We start from the raw sequence: 12,500 nt of genomic DNA, 5'->3' as shown, positions 1-12,500 counted from the left end.
GGGTAGACCTGGCCTCCCTGCTCGCGCGGTCCGGGGTAGACCTGGCCTCCCTGCTCGCGCGGGACCGGGTAGACCTGGCCTCCCTGCTCGCGCGGTCCGGGGTAGACCTGGCCTCCCTGCTCGCGCGGTCCGGGGTAGACCTGGCCTCCCTGCTCGCGCGGGACCGGGTAGACCTGGCCTCCCTGCTCGCGCGGTCCGGGGTAGACCTGGCCTCCCTGCTCGCGCGGTCCGGGGTAGACCTGGCCTCCCTGCTCGCGCGGGACCGGGTAGACCTGGCCTCCCTGCTCGCGCGGTCCGGGGTAGACCTGGCCTCCCTGCTCGCGCGGTCCGGGGTAGACCTGGCCTCCCTGCTCGCGCGGTCCGGGGTAGACCTGGCCTCCCTGCTCGCGCGGTCCGGGGTAGACCTGGCCTCCCTGCTCGCGCGGGACCGGGTAGACCTGGCCTCCCTGCTCGCGCGGTCCGGGGTAGACCTGGCCTCCCTGCTCGCGCGGGACCGGGTAGACCTGGCCTCCCTGCTCGCGCGGTCCGGGGTAGACCTGGCCTCCCTGCTCGCGCGGTCCGGGGTAGACCTGGCCTCCCTGCTCGCGCGGGACCGGGTAGACCTGGCCTCCCTGCTCGCGCGGTCCGGGGTAGACCTGGCCTCCCTGCTCGCGCGGGACCGGGTAGACCTGGCCTCCCTGCTCACGCGGTCCGGGGTAGACCTGGCCTCCCTGCTCGCGCGGGACCGGGTAGACCTGGCCTCCCTGCTCGCGCGGTCCGGGGTAGACCTGGCCTCCCTGCTCGCGCGGTCCGGGGTAGACCTGGCCTCCCTGCTGGCGCGGGACCGGGTAGACCTGGCTTCCTTACCTGACTCTCCAGAGCAGTCCTGGCATCCCTACCTGATGCTCCGGACTCAGCTTCGCGTTCCATCCCGACGCTCCGGGGTAGTACCCGTACCCCGACCCGGTACTCCGGGGTAGCACCGGTACCCCCGCCCGGCGCTCCGGGGTAGTACCCGTAACCCTCATCGGTACTCCGGCGTAGCACCGGTACCCCCGCCCGGCGCTCCGGGGTAGTACCCGTACCCCGACCCGGTACTCCGGGGTAGCACCGGTACCCCCGCCCGGCGCTCCGGGGTAGTACCCGTAACCCTCATCGGTACTCCGGCGTAGCACCGGTACCCCCGCCCGGCGCTCCGGGGTAGTACCCGTACCCCGACCCGGTACTCCGGGGTAGCACCGGTACCCCCGCCCGGCGCTCCGGGGTAGTACCCGTAACCCTCATCGGTACTCCGGCGTAGCACCGGTACCCCCGCCCGGCGCTCCGGGGTAGTACCCGTACCCCGACCCGGTACTCCGGGGTAGCACCGGTACCCCCGCCCGGCGCTCCGGGGTAGTACCCATACCCCGACCCGGTACTCCGGGGTAGCACCGGTACCCCCGCCCGGCGCTCCGGGGTAGTACCCATACCCCGACCCGGTACTCCGGGGTAGCACCGGTACCCCCGCCCGGCGCTCCGGGGTAGTACCCGTAACCCTCATCGGTACTCCGGCCTAGCACCGGTACCCCCGCCCGGCGCTCCTGGGTAGTACCCGTACCCCGACCCGGTACTCCGGGGTAGCACCGGTACCCCCGCCCGGCGCTCCGGGGTAGTACCCGTACCCCGACCCGGTACTCCGGGGTAGCACCGGTACCCCCGCCCGGCGCTCCGGGGTAGTACCCGTAACCCTCATCGGTACTCCGGCGTAGCACCGGTACCCCCGCCCGGCGCTCCGGGGTAGTACCCGTACCCCGACCCGGTACTCCGGGGTAGCACCGGTACCCCCGCCCGGCGCTCCGGGGTAGTACCCGTAACCCTCATCGGTACTCCGGCGTAGCACCGGTACCCCCGCCCGGCGCTCCGGGGTAGTACCCGTACCCCGACCCGGTACTCCGGGGTAGCACCGGTACCCCCGCCCGGCGCTCCGGGGTAGTACCCGTAACCCTCATCGGTACTCCGGCGTAGCACCGGTACCCCCGCCCGGCGCTCCGGGGTAGTACCCGTACCCCGACCCGGTACTCCGGGGTAGCACCGGTACCCCCGCCCGGCGCTCCGGGGTAGTACCCATACCCCGACCCGGTACTCCGGGGTAGCACCGGTACCCCCGCCCGGCGCTCCGGGGTAGTACCCATACCCCGACCCGGTACTCCGGGGTAGCACCGGTACCCCCGCCCGGCGCTCCGGGGTAGTACCCGTAACCCTCATCGGTACTCCGGCCTAGCACCGGTACCCCCGCCCGGCGCTCCTGGGTAGTACCCGTACCCCGACCCGGTACTCCGGGGTAGCACCGGTACCCCCGCCCGGCGCTCCGGGGTAGTACCCGTACCCCGACCCGGTACTCCGGGGTAGCACCGGTACCCCCGCCCGGCGCTCCGGGGTAGTACCCGTAACCCTCATCGGTACTCCGGGGTAGCACCGGTACCCCCGCCCGGCGCTCCGGGGTAGTACCCGTACCCCGACCCGGTACTCCGGGGTAGCACCGGTACCCCCGCCCGGCGCTCCGGGGTAGTACCCGTAACCCTCATCGGTACTCCGGCGTAGCACCGGTACCCCCGCCCGGCGCTCCGGGGTAGTACCCGTACCCCGACCCGGTACTCCGGGGTAGCACCGGTACCCCCGCCCGGCGCTCCGGGGTAGTACCCGTAACCCTCATCGGTACTCCGGCGTAGCACCGGTACCCCCGCCCGGCGCTCCGGGGTAGTACCCGTACCCCGACCCGGTACTCCGGGGTAGCACCGGTACCCCCGCCCGGCGCTCCGGGGTAGTACCCATACCCCGACCCGGTACTCCGGGGTAGCACCGGTACCCCCGCCCGGCGCTCCGGGGTAGTACCCATACCCCGACCCGGTACTCCGGGGTAGCACCGGTACCCCCGCCCGGCGCTCCGGGGTAGTACCCGTAACCCTCATCGGTACTCCGGCCTAGCACCGGTACCCCCGCCCGGCGCTCCTGGGTAGTACCCGTACCCCGACCCGGTACTCCGGGGTAGCACCGGTACCCCCGCCCGGCGCTCCGGGGTAGTACCCGTACCCCGACCCGGTACTCCGGGGTAGCACCGGTACCCCCGCCCGGCGCTCCGGGGTAGTACCCGTAACCCTCATCGGTACTCCGGGGTAGCACCGGTACCCCCGCCCGGCGCTCCGGGGTAGTACCCGTAACCCTCATCGGTACTCCGGGGTAGCACCGGTACCCCCGCCCGGCGCTCCGGGGTAGTACCCGTAACCCTCATCGGTACTCCGGGGTACGCCTGCCGTCCCTACGGGCACACGGGGTTAGACCCGCCCTCCCTACCTGACCCGCCCCCCCCCCCCCCCCCCCCCGCCCCGCGCCGGGGTAGGCCCGGTACCCCTACCTCATGTTCCGGGGTAGGCCTGGCGTCCCTACTTGATCCTCCGGGGTAGTATCGGTACCCCTACTGGCGCTCCAGGGTAGACCTGCTGTCCCTAGCTGATCCTCCGGGGGAGGCTTGGCCTCCTTACCTGTGCCTCCGGGTAAACCTGGCCACGCCGCGGGGTCGGCCTGCACTCCCTGGCCGCGTTCCGGGCCGGTCCTGATTGATTTATTAAGACTGCTCCGTGATTCCACTTTTTAAAAATTTATTATGTCTGGCATCTTGTCTTTTACCACGCAGGCGGGCGGGCAGGCAGGCACGCGTCAAAAACGTGAGAGCAACTCGTTACCCGCAGTCGGTGTACTTTATCGGTAACGACTTCTTCGGGGAGAGGCGCCGACGCTGCTCTCTCGTCTCTGGACGAGTCGGTGGCCACCGGGGTACCGCGTAGCACCGTTGGCGTGGGATTCACTCCTAAACGAATACAGAATAATCGATACGCTATGAATCGTCATCGATTTAAGTTATTAACGGTTGACGAGCAAGGCTGGTTTGTATCGTTTATGGATCGTCACCTACCGACTGATTTAACGCTGCGCGGTAATACTCTTTCTGGCAGTCCATTAAATAACAAAACTCATTCGTTCATGCACGCTAGGTGTGCACCCCTTCATTGATAGCCGGAGAAGGAGTACGTACGTACGTACGTACGTACGTACCAGCGGATCGTCGCGGATTGAATGTGACTCGATTAGTAGTAAGAAGTATGATGAACTACCGACTCCTAAAGTTCGATTGCGGCGCTCCTTTAGGACCTTGCGACGCTCTTGGTTAACGTCAGCGTTCTCCGGCCCCTGCGTGATCACGCGTTAATTGTTCATTAGCTCTTACGCCGCGTCAGTCAGTCTTACTCACCTCGTTGTCGCCCTTTGCGATCGAGCGATGCTTACTTGTTAAGCAATTACCGAGGATGACGCGCGCGCGCCTTCCCTAGGCCGGCTCCCGTTCCTCGCCTGGCGCTCGTTCTCGACCGAGTCGTTCGTTACGAACGTGAGCTCGACCCGGCGGACGTTAATTCATTCCGGCAGAAGTCGGCCCGTATCGCCCTGTCGAAAACTATTAATTCACGCCTGAGTCACCCGTGGTTCGTTAATCCTTCCCTACGTTCCTCAGCCGTAGGGCCGGCGCACGTTAGGTTCTCTCAACAATTGGCGGGGAGCGACAGCTTAATCTCTGTCCTAAGCCGGCCCTGCCCCGCCGGCCTCCCTGCAGACCGCCCACCCGCCCCTGTCCCAGACGAGTTCTGTGTTAGGAAGCGCAACGCCCGCACCCCGTGCCTTTTGTATTACCATTTCCTTATCTATTTATTTTCTCGGTCTTTCCTCCCCAGCCCCCACCCCCCAACCCCCACCCCCCCTTGCCTTTTTTTAATTCTTTGTCTCGCCGTCAGGGGCCGCGGACCGGGCAGAGGTGGCGGCGGCCCCCGTCCCGTCCCGTCCCGTCCCGTCCCGTCTGCCGTGGCGAGCCCGGCCGGCCCGCCCGCCGAAGGAGGGCGGGCGGCTGCAGAGCCTGGCGGGTGGTGGCCCTGCACCCTGTCGCTCCCGGGCAGGGCCTCTTCTCGATCCACCGACATTCGAGCAAAAGCCGGTTCGTCCCGGTTAGTCCGGCTCTGCCGTGACGGGCGGCCGAGGGGTCGCGCGGCCCTCGCACGTTCCCCGCCCGTCGGTCGTGCCCGGTACCTGATCGGGTCCCTCCCGGCTCGGAGGCGGCGGCGGCGGCTCATCACTGGGCTACCTCCGCGGGGGTCCGGCCTCCCTGGCACCGGGGTCGCGCAAAGCTGCTTTCGGCCGAGGGCGGGGGAGGAGAGCCCCTTCCCCGTCTCCTCGAGACCTGGCCGGAGGGGAGAAAAGCACAGCCCGTCAGCCATCAGCCGGACGCTCCCTTTGCCCACACCTTCCCCCTACCCCGCCGCGTTTTCTCCGGACGGGCCCCCATCCCGAGATAGCCTCTCCAAGGACACGGCCGGCCTCCGAGGGACGGCGGTCTCGCAGGCCTCTGCAGAAAGTCAGTCGGCTGCCTGACACGCGGTCCCTGCGGCCAAGGCCGACTTAGCCGAGCGTCCTCGGAGACGATGAGCTCGCGTGGCCGCCGTGCCGGCTGACCGGCCCACCCCGGGGCCGTTTCCCCCCGCTCCCGTCGCTGAAGGAGCGGGCCCCCCCACCACCACCTAAGGCCGCTGGGACCGTCCTCACCGCTCGAACGCATCCCGCCGGCGACGGAGCCGCTGACGCCCCTCTGTTAGAAGCGCGGCGCGCCTCTCCGGCAGCCCTGGCTGGGGCCCTGGAGGCCCAGGTCTCTGCCCAGGCCGAGGCACGCGGCTGCTGCTTTCCCAGGGACGGGTCCGACCGGGAGCCGAGCGCACCGCCCGTAGGCAGGCACGGGCGCAGGCCGGACGTCGAAGCGGCCGACCACCCGGGCTGTAACAGAGAAAGCGGCGTTAGCCACACCGTTACAAACCTTTCTCATTTCCATCTGCGTGCGCGCCCGCACCCCGCCAAAACAGGCCCCCGGCCCAAACGCCCACCGCCTGCTGCTGCAGCCGCTCACCCGCCCTTAGACGCGCGCGCGCGCGCGCCCCCCCTCCCCCAAACAGGGCCGCCGGCCGAACCTTCCGCCCGCTGCCGCACTCACCCACGTGCGCTCGCGCGCTCCCGAACAGGCCCCCCCCCCCCCCCCCCCGCCCGGTCCGAACCACCCGCCCGCCGCCTCGCTCACACACGTGCGCTCACGCGTGCACGCGCACGCACGCACTGCCCCCCCCCCCCCAAACGAGTCCCCGCCCCAAGCCTCCCGCCCGCCACCCCACCCACTCGCACGTGCCTACACACATGCGCGCACCCCCCCGGACCCCCCCCCCCGCAACCGGCCCCCTCAGCCCAAACCCTCCACCCGCTGCCCCGCTCACAGTCGTGCGCTCAAACGCGTGCGCGCGCGCACCCCCCCCCGCCTCCGAAACAGGCCCCCGGGCCGACACCCCCCCCCCCCCGCCCCGCGCCACGCAGTTCGCGCCGAGCCTGGCTGGCCCTGCTCCCCCCTTCCGCCACCAGGCTTGCCGCCCCGGGGATGGAAGGCGGGAGACTTTAGGACCCTGCGGCGTCCCTGCCGGCTCCGTGCCCGGGCGGCAGAGGGGAGCCCCCGGTGCCGTGCCGTCTCTAGACCCCAGCTGCCGAGTACCCTATCCTGCCGCACCCGTGGCCCCGCTCCCGCCCTCCCGCCAGCAGGTTTGCCGCTCCGGGCATGGACGGCGGGAGACTTTAGGACCCTGCGGCGTCCCTGCCGGCTCCGTGCCCGGGCGGCAGAGGGGAGCCACCCGGTGCCGTGCCGTCTCTAAACCCCAGCTGCCGAGTACCCTATCCTGCCGCACCCGTGGCCCCGCTCCCGCCTTTCTTTCTCAGTCAGCCACGCACTCGCCCTGCTGCACTCCTGCCCGCCCCCTCCGCGGGTGGAAAACTAAACGACTGGGGGGGGGGGGGACGGGACGGGACGGGACGGACGGACAGGGACGGGGGACAGAAGTAAAAAAAAAAAAAAAAACAAGTCCAACCGATCCAAACAGAAGTCTTCTCCGAAAAGACACACCATCCCCCCTCGCCAGCCTACCTCTGCGCCAGGCTCCCCGCCTTGCTCGCCAGCCGCTCTCGCCCCCCTCTTTGCTAGCCTCCTTTCCCCTCCGCTGCTGCCGCCACGACTGAGCAGCAGACCGTTAGCCGTGGCGGGAAAAAACACAGTTGCCGGGGGCCCCGTTGCCGGGCTGCAGACCGCCCCACCCAGACACCCGCCCCCCAATCCCCCCACCCCCCCCGTCTCCGGGGCGCCGGAGAGTCTGCGATCGGGTGGGGGCCGGGGGGCCGGGGGCGGCGGGGGGGGGGGGGCTGCACCTACTGGCCTGCAGGTCCGGGACTGCAGCGCGGGGAGGGAGGGGGAGCACAGCCGTGCAGGGGTGCCTGTATCTGTGTGTGCCTGCGTCGCTCTCCGTATGTGTGTGCGCGCGCCTCTGAGCGCGCGTGTGTCGCGGGGGGGGGGGGGGGGGGGGGGGGAGGTGGCGGTGCCTGCAGGATCGCAGACATGTATTTTAAAGTATTTATTTTATTCAAAAAAAGTAAAACGCCAAAAAAAAAAAAAAAAAAAAAAGGCGGGGGGGGGGGAATTAAAAACAACACCCCACCCCCAAAAAAAACCTCCAAGACCGCAAAAAACAAAACCAAAAGTCGGCGAGCGCCCAGCAGCGCCGTGGACCCGAACCTGAACCTGGCAAGGGGCGACCAGTCCTGAAGGCACCCAGTGAACAGCGAACTCGCGCCGGGGAGCTGGGCAGTTTGTGCCGGGGGCTGCCGCCTCTGCCCGGTCCCCCGCCGAGAGAATGGGGGGGAGGGAGGGGGCGGCGTCGGCGGAGCGGGGGGGCTGGCTGGTGTGGTGAAGCTGGCAAGTGCCTGGCAGCCACCGGGTCGGAGTAGGTGCGTGCACGTGCATGAGAACGACGAGGGTGGAAGGAGGGGGTCAGAAAACAAAAATTCTTTGAAAAACTGTTTTTTGTTAATATTGTGTTGGTATTTCCTACCGAAATCAATAAAGGTGAAATAACTCTTGCATCAGACAGGACGTTTAAACATGCTCCCTTGTTATAGAAGTGGTTCAAACGTGGGAAGGGGAGGGGGAAAGAAATGCCGTCCAGGAGAAACCGGGACGGGGTGGCCCTTTTATCAGATTTAGCTCAAATCTCAAAAGAAAAAGAAAAAAAAAAAAACACACGGAAAAAACGAAACAAAATCAGGCGCACCTGCCTCCCCCCCCCCCCCCCCCAGGAGCACCGAACGGCCGCCAGGTCTACCCGGCTCCGGAGGCCGGCGCGGCCGCCGGCGGCGCCCGGAGGACGCGGGGTGTCGCCGCCGGAGCGGCCGGTGAAAAGGGCCGCCAGGTCTACCCGGCTCCGCGGCCGGCCGCCAGGTCTACCCGGCTCCGGAGGCCGGCGCGGCCGCCGGCGGCGCCCGGAGGACGCGGGGTGTCGCCGCCGGAGCGGCCGGTGAAAAGGGCCGCCAGGTCTACCCGGCTCCGCGGCCGGCCGCCAGGTCTACCCGGCTCCGCGGCCGGCCGCCAGGTCTACCCGGCTCCGGAGGCCGGCGCGGCCGCCGGCGGCGCCCGGAGGACGCGGGGTGTCGCCGCCGGAGCGGCCGGTGAAAAGGGCCGCCAGGTCTACCCGGCTCCGCGGCCGGCCGCCAGGTCTACCCGGCTCCGGAGGCCGGCGCGGCCGCCGGCGGCGCCCGGAGGACGCGGGGTGTCGCCGCCGGAGCGGCCGGTGAAAAGGGCCGCCAGGTCTACCCGGCTCCGGAGGCCGGCGCGGCCGCCGGCGGCGCCCGGAGGACGCGGGGTGTCGCCGCCGGAGCGGCCGGTGAAAAGGGCCGCCAGGTCTACCCGGCTCCGCGGCCGGCCGCCAGGTCTACCCGGCTCCGGAGGCCGGCGCGGCCGCCGGCGGCGCCCGGAGGACGCGGGGTGTCGCCGCCGGAGCGGCCGGTGAAAAGGGCCGCCAGGTCTACCCGGCTCCGCGGCCGGCCGCCAGGTCTACCCGGCTCCGGAGGCCGGCGCGGCCGCCGGCGGCACCCGGAGGACGCGGGGTGTCGCCGCCGGAGCGGCCGGTGAAAAGGGCCGCCAGGTCTACCCGGCTCCGCGGCCGGCCGCCAGGTCTACCCGGCTCCGGAGGCCGGCGCGGCCGCCGGCGGCGCCCGGAGGACGCGGGGTGTCGCCGCCGGAGCGGCCGGTGAAAAGGGCCGCCAGGTCTACCCGGCTCCGCGGCCGGCCGCCAGGTCTACCCGGCTCCGGAGGCCGGCGCGGCCGCCGGCGGCGCCCGGAGGACGCGGGGTGTCGCCGCCGGAGCGGCCGGTGAAAAGGGCCGCCAGGTCTACCCGGCTCCGCGGCCGGCCGCCAGGTCTACCCGGCTCCGGAGGCCGGCGCGGCCGCCGGCGGCGCCCGGAGGACGCGGGGTGTCGCCGCCGGAGCGGCCGGTGAAAAGGGCCGCCAGGTCTACCCGGCTCCGCGGCCGGCCGCCAGGTCTACCCGGCTCCGGAGGCCGGCGCGGCCGCCGGCGGCACCCGGAGGACGCGGGGTGTCGCCGCCGGAGCGGCCGGTGAAAAGGGCCGCCAGGTCTACCCGGCTCCGCGGCCGGCCGCCAGGTCTACCCGGCTCCGGAGGCCGGCGCGGCCGCCGGCGGCGCCCGGAGGACGCGGGGTGTCGCCGCCGGAGCGGCCGGTGAAAAGGGCCGCCAGGTCTACCCGGCTCCGCGGCCGGCCGCCAGGTCTACCCGGCTCCGGAGGCCGGCGCGGCCGCCGGCGGCGCCCGGAGGACGCGGGGTGTCGCCGCCGGAGCGGCCGGTGAAAAGGGCCGCCAGGTCTACCCGGCTCCGCGGCCGGCCGCCAGGTCTACCCGGCTCCGCGGCCGGCCGCCAGGTCTACCCGGCTCCGGAGGCCGGCGCGGCCGCCGGCGGCGCCCGGAGGACGCGGGGTGTCGCCGCCGGAGCGGCCGGTGAAAAGGGCTGTCAGGTCTACCCGGCTCCGGCGGGACTTAGTCGCATTTCGGGGGCTGTGAGGTAGACCTGATAGCCCCACCACTTTCTCGGAGCTGGCGAAGGGGTCGCTGTTTTTCGCTGCCTCCAGTTACGTCATCGTAAAAGTCGGTCTCATTGGCAGGTCTCCCCGGTGGGCAGGGACCGCACTCTTGGAGCCGGCCGGGGGCGGGGACGTGATCCTCCGTACTATAGGAGCTGGTGGTGACTGGTGCACGGAGCAGCGCTAGTGAGCGGCTGCAAGGCCTACGGCTCAGCCGGCGAAGTGGGGCGCTGGGCGGCCGTTGTGGTGGTGGTTTCCCTGGTGGTTCGGCTCGTTGTTTCTCCGTTCGGCCTGTTTGTCTCCCGGTGTTTTTCGAGTAAGCCAGCCGGGTGCCTGCGAGGGTCTGGCAGGCTGCGGTGGCTGTTGACCGAGTGGTGCGAGAGGTGCAAAGGTGGATTCCGCAGGGCAAAGCCCGGTGGCCGGTGGTGGCCACCGGCACTCGAACGCTGGAAGACCGGGCGGAGTCGAGCCTGCCTCGGCTTTCCCCCGGCCCCGGAGGGCCCGATGATGGCAAAGGTGAGCGCTGGGATATGCGAGGGCAGCTGCCCGTGAGCGTCCAGCCCGCCGCGGCCGCCGCCGGCTCCTGAGGGCCTGGTGATGGGCGGGCGAGGTGGCGGCACCTCGTCCTTTTTTCTCTGGCCTTAAGCTGGAGCGCGCAGAGCGGCAGCTGGATGCAGACGGCTGGGGGGTCTCGTGCGTGCCGCAGCTTCCCCCAGCCCCCGAGGGCCCGATGATGGCACAGGCGAGAGGCCGCAGCGCCTCGTCCTGTTTTTGCCGGCATGAGCCATGAGTGGGCGGCCTGTGGTGTCCGGCCTGCCCCGGCTTGCCTGGTTGCAGGAGGGCTCGGTGGAAAGGTCTGCAGTGCTGTACCGGGTTAGAGGTGGCGGCACCTCATCGCGTTTTCTCTGGTCTTAAGCCAGAGCCCATGCACGTATTGGGCAGAGCGCAAGCGGCAGCCGGTCCCGTGGCCGGCAGCCGGATGCAGACGGCTGGGGGGTTCTCGTGCATGTGCCGCAGCTTCCCCCAGCCCCCGAGGGCCCGATGATGGCACAGGCGAGAGGCCGCAGCGCCTCGTCCTGTTTTTGCCGGCATGAGCCATGAGTGGGCGGCCTGTGGTGTCCGGCCTGCCCCGGCTTGCCTGGTTGCAGGAGGGCTCGGTGGAAAGGTCTGCAGCGCTGTACCGGGTTAGAGGTGGCGGCACCTCTTCGCGTTTTCTCTGGCCATAAGCTGGAGCCCGCAAAGCGGGAAGAAAATTGCGGCCGTACCTGGTGGCTGGCTAAGCCGAACGCAGGCGGCTGGGGTTGTCTAGCTTCTGTGGCATTCCCCGGCCCCGAACACCCGTGTGTGGCATGGGTCCAGGCGCGTTTCCTTTTTCCAACCCCCCCCGCGATGGCAAGCGGTTGCCTGTGGGGCGGGCAAAGACCGGCAGCCGGTGGTGGTTGCCGGCACTCGAACGCTGGAAGAGCTGGGGGAGTTGAGCCTGCCGTGGCCTTCCCCCAGTTCCGTTGACCTCCCTCAAGGGAATCGCTGTCTGGAGCCGGGTGGCCCGTGGCACCCGCCCCTCCCCGATTTGACTGATCCAGACCCACAGGCAGCGCCCGCTGAGGCGTCCTCGGGTGCGTCGGAGAGCCTCCACGGCGGGCCGGCTCTGCCGGTGTTCAGGCCGTTGGAGCACCTCTCGCAGGCGTTGCCCTCACTCGCACGCAGAGCCCCCGCACCTGCCATCCACCCACGGGTGGTGACGGGTGCGAGTGGCCGTCGCTGTCCCAGGACCCGTGGCCGTGGGGCCTCCGCTCCTTCCTTCTTTCCCTTCCCTTACTGATCGATGAGGCGTTTAGGGCGCGTCGGAGGGGCTTCCCGGCGGGCCGGCTCTGCCGGTGTTCAGGCCGGCGTTGCACCTCTCCGCAGACGTTGCCCTCTCACTCGCACGCAGAGCCTCCGCACCTGCCGTCCGCCCCCGGGTGGCGACGGGTGTGAGTGGCCGTCGCTGTCCCAGGACTCGTGGCCGTGGGGCCTCCGCTCCTTCCCCTTTTCCCTTTCCTCACTGATCGATGAGGCCGTTCGGGTCGCGTCGGAGAGGGCCCTCGGCGGGCCGGCTCTTCTGTGCTCCCCGTAATAGGGAGTCACGGCAGTGTCCGGTGTTCAGGCAGGGTGGTCTCCTTTCCAATTCGCTTCCCGTTGCATGCGAAGTGTTGTCCTCCACCCCTCCGAGCGAAGGGGGCTGCGATGGCGGCAGTGTCGTCCTCCCCTGCTCAGCGGGGTTCCTCGGGCTTCTTTACTGAATCGGGCTGTGTGACGGCCGCGTGGCCCCGCGAGCCCTCAGGTGTCCTGAAACACGCGAGGCGCCGGTGCTGGCCTCGGTCCGGGTACCCGCAGGTGCCGGCCGCGAGCAGCGCTGGGCGGTGGGGCGGCTGAGCCAAGGAAACGGGGAAAGAAGGCGAGTGTGGGCTGCACCTGCCCGGGTGGGCCCCCGAGGCGTGCCGCGGGCGGCAGGG

The sequence above is a fragment of the Haliaeetus albicilla genome, unplaced genomic scaffold (assembly GCF_947461875.1).
Source record: "Haliaeetus albicilla unplaced genomic scaffold, bHalAlb1.1 scaffold_57, whole genome shotgun sequence".
Classification (NCBI taxonomy): Eukaryota; Metazoa; Chordata; class Aves; order Accipitriformes; family Accipitridae; genus Haliaeetus; species Haliaeetus albicilla.
Note: the sequence above shows the minus strand (reverse complement) of the source record.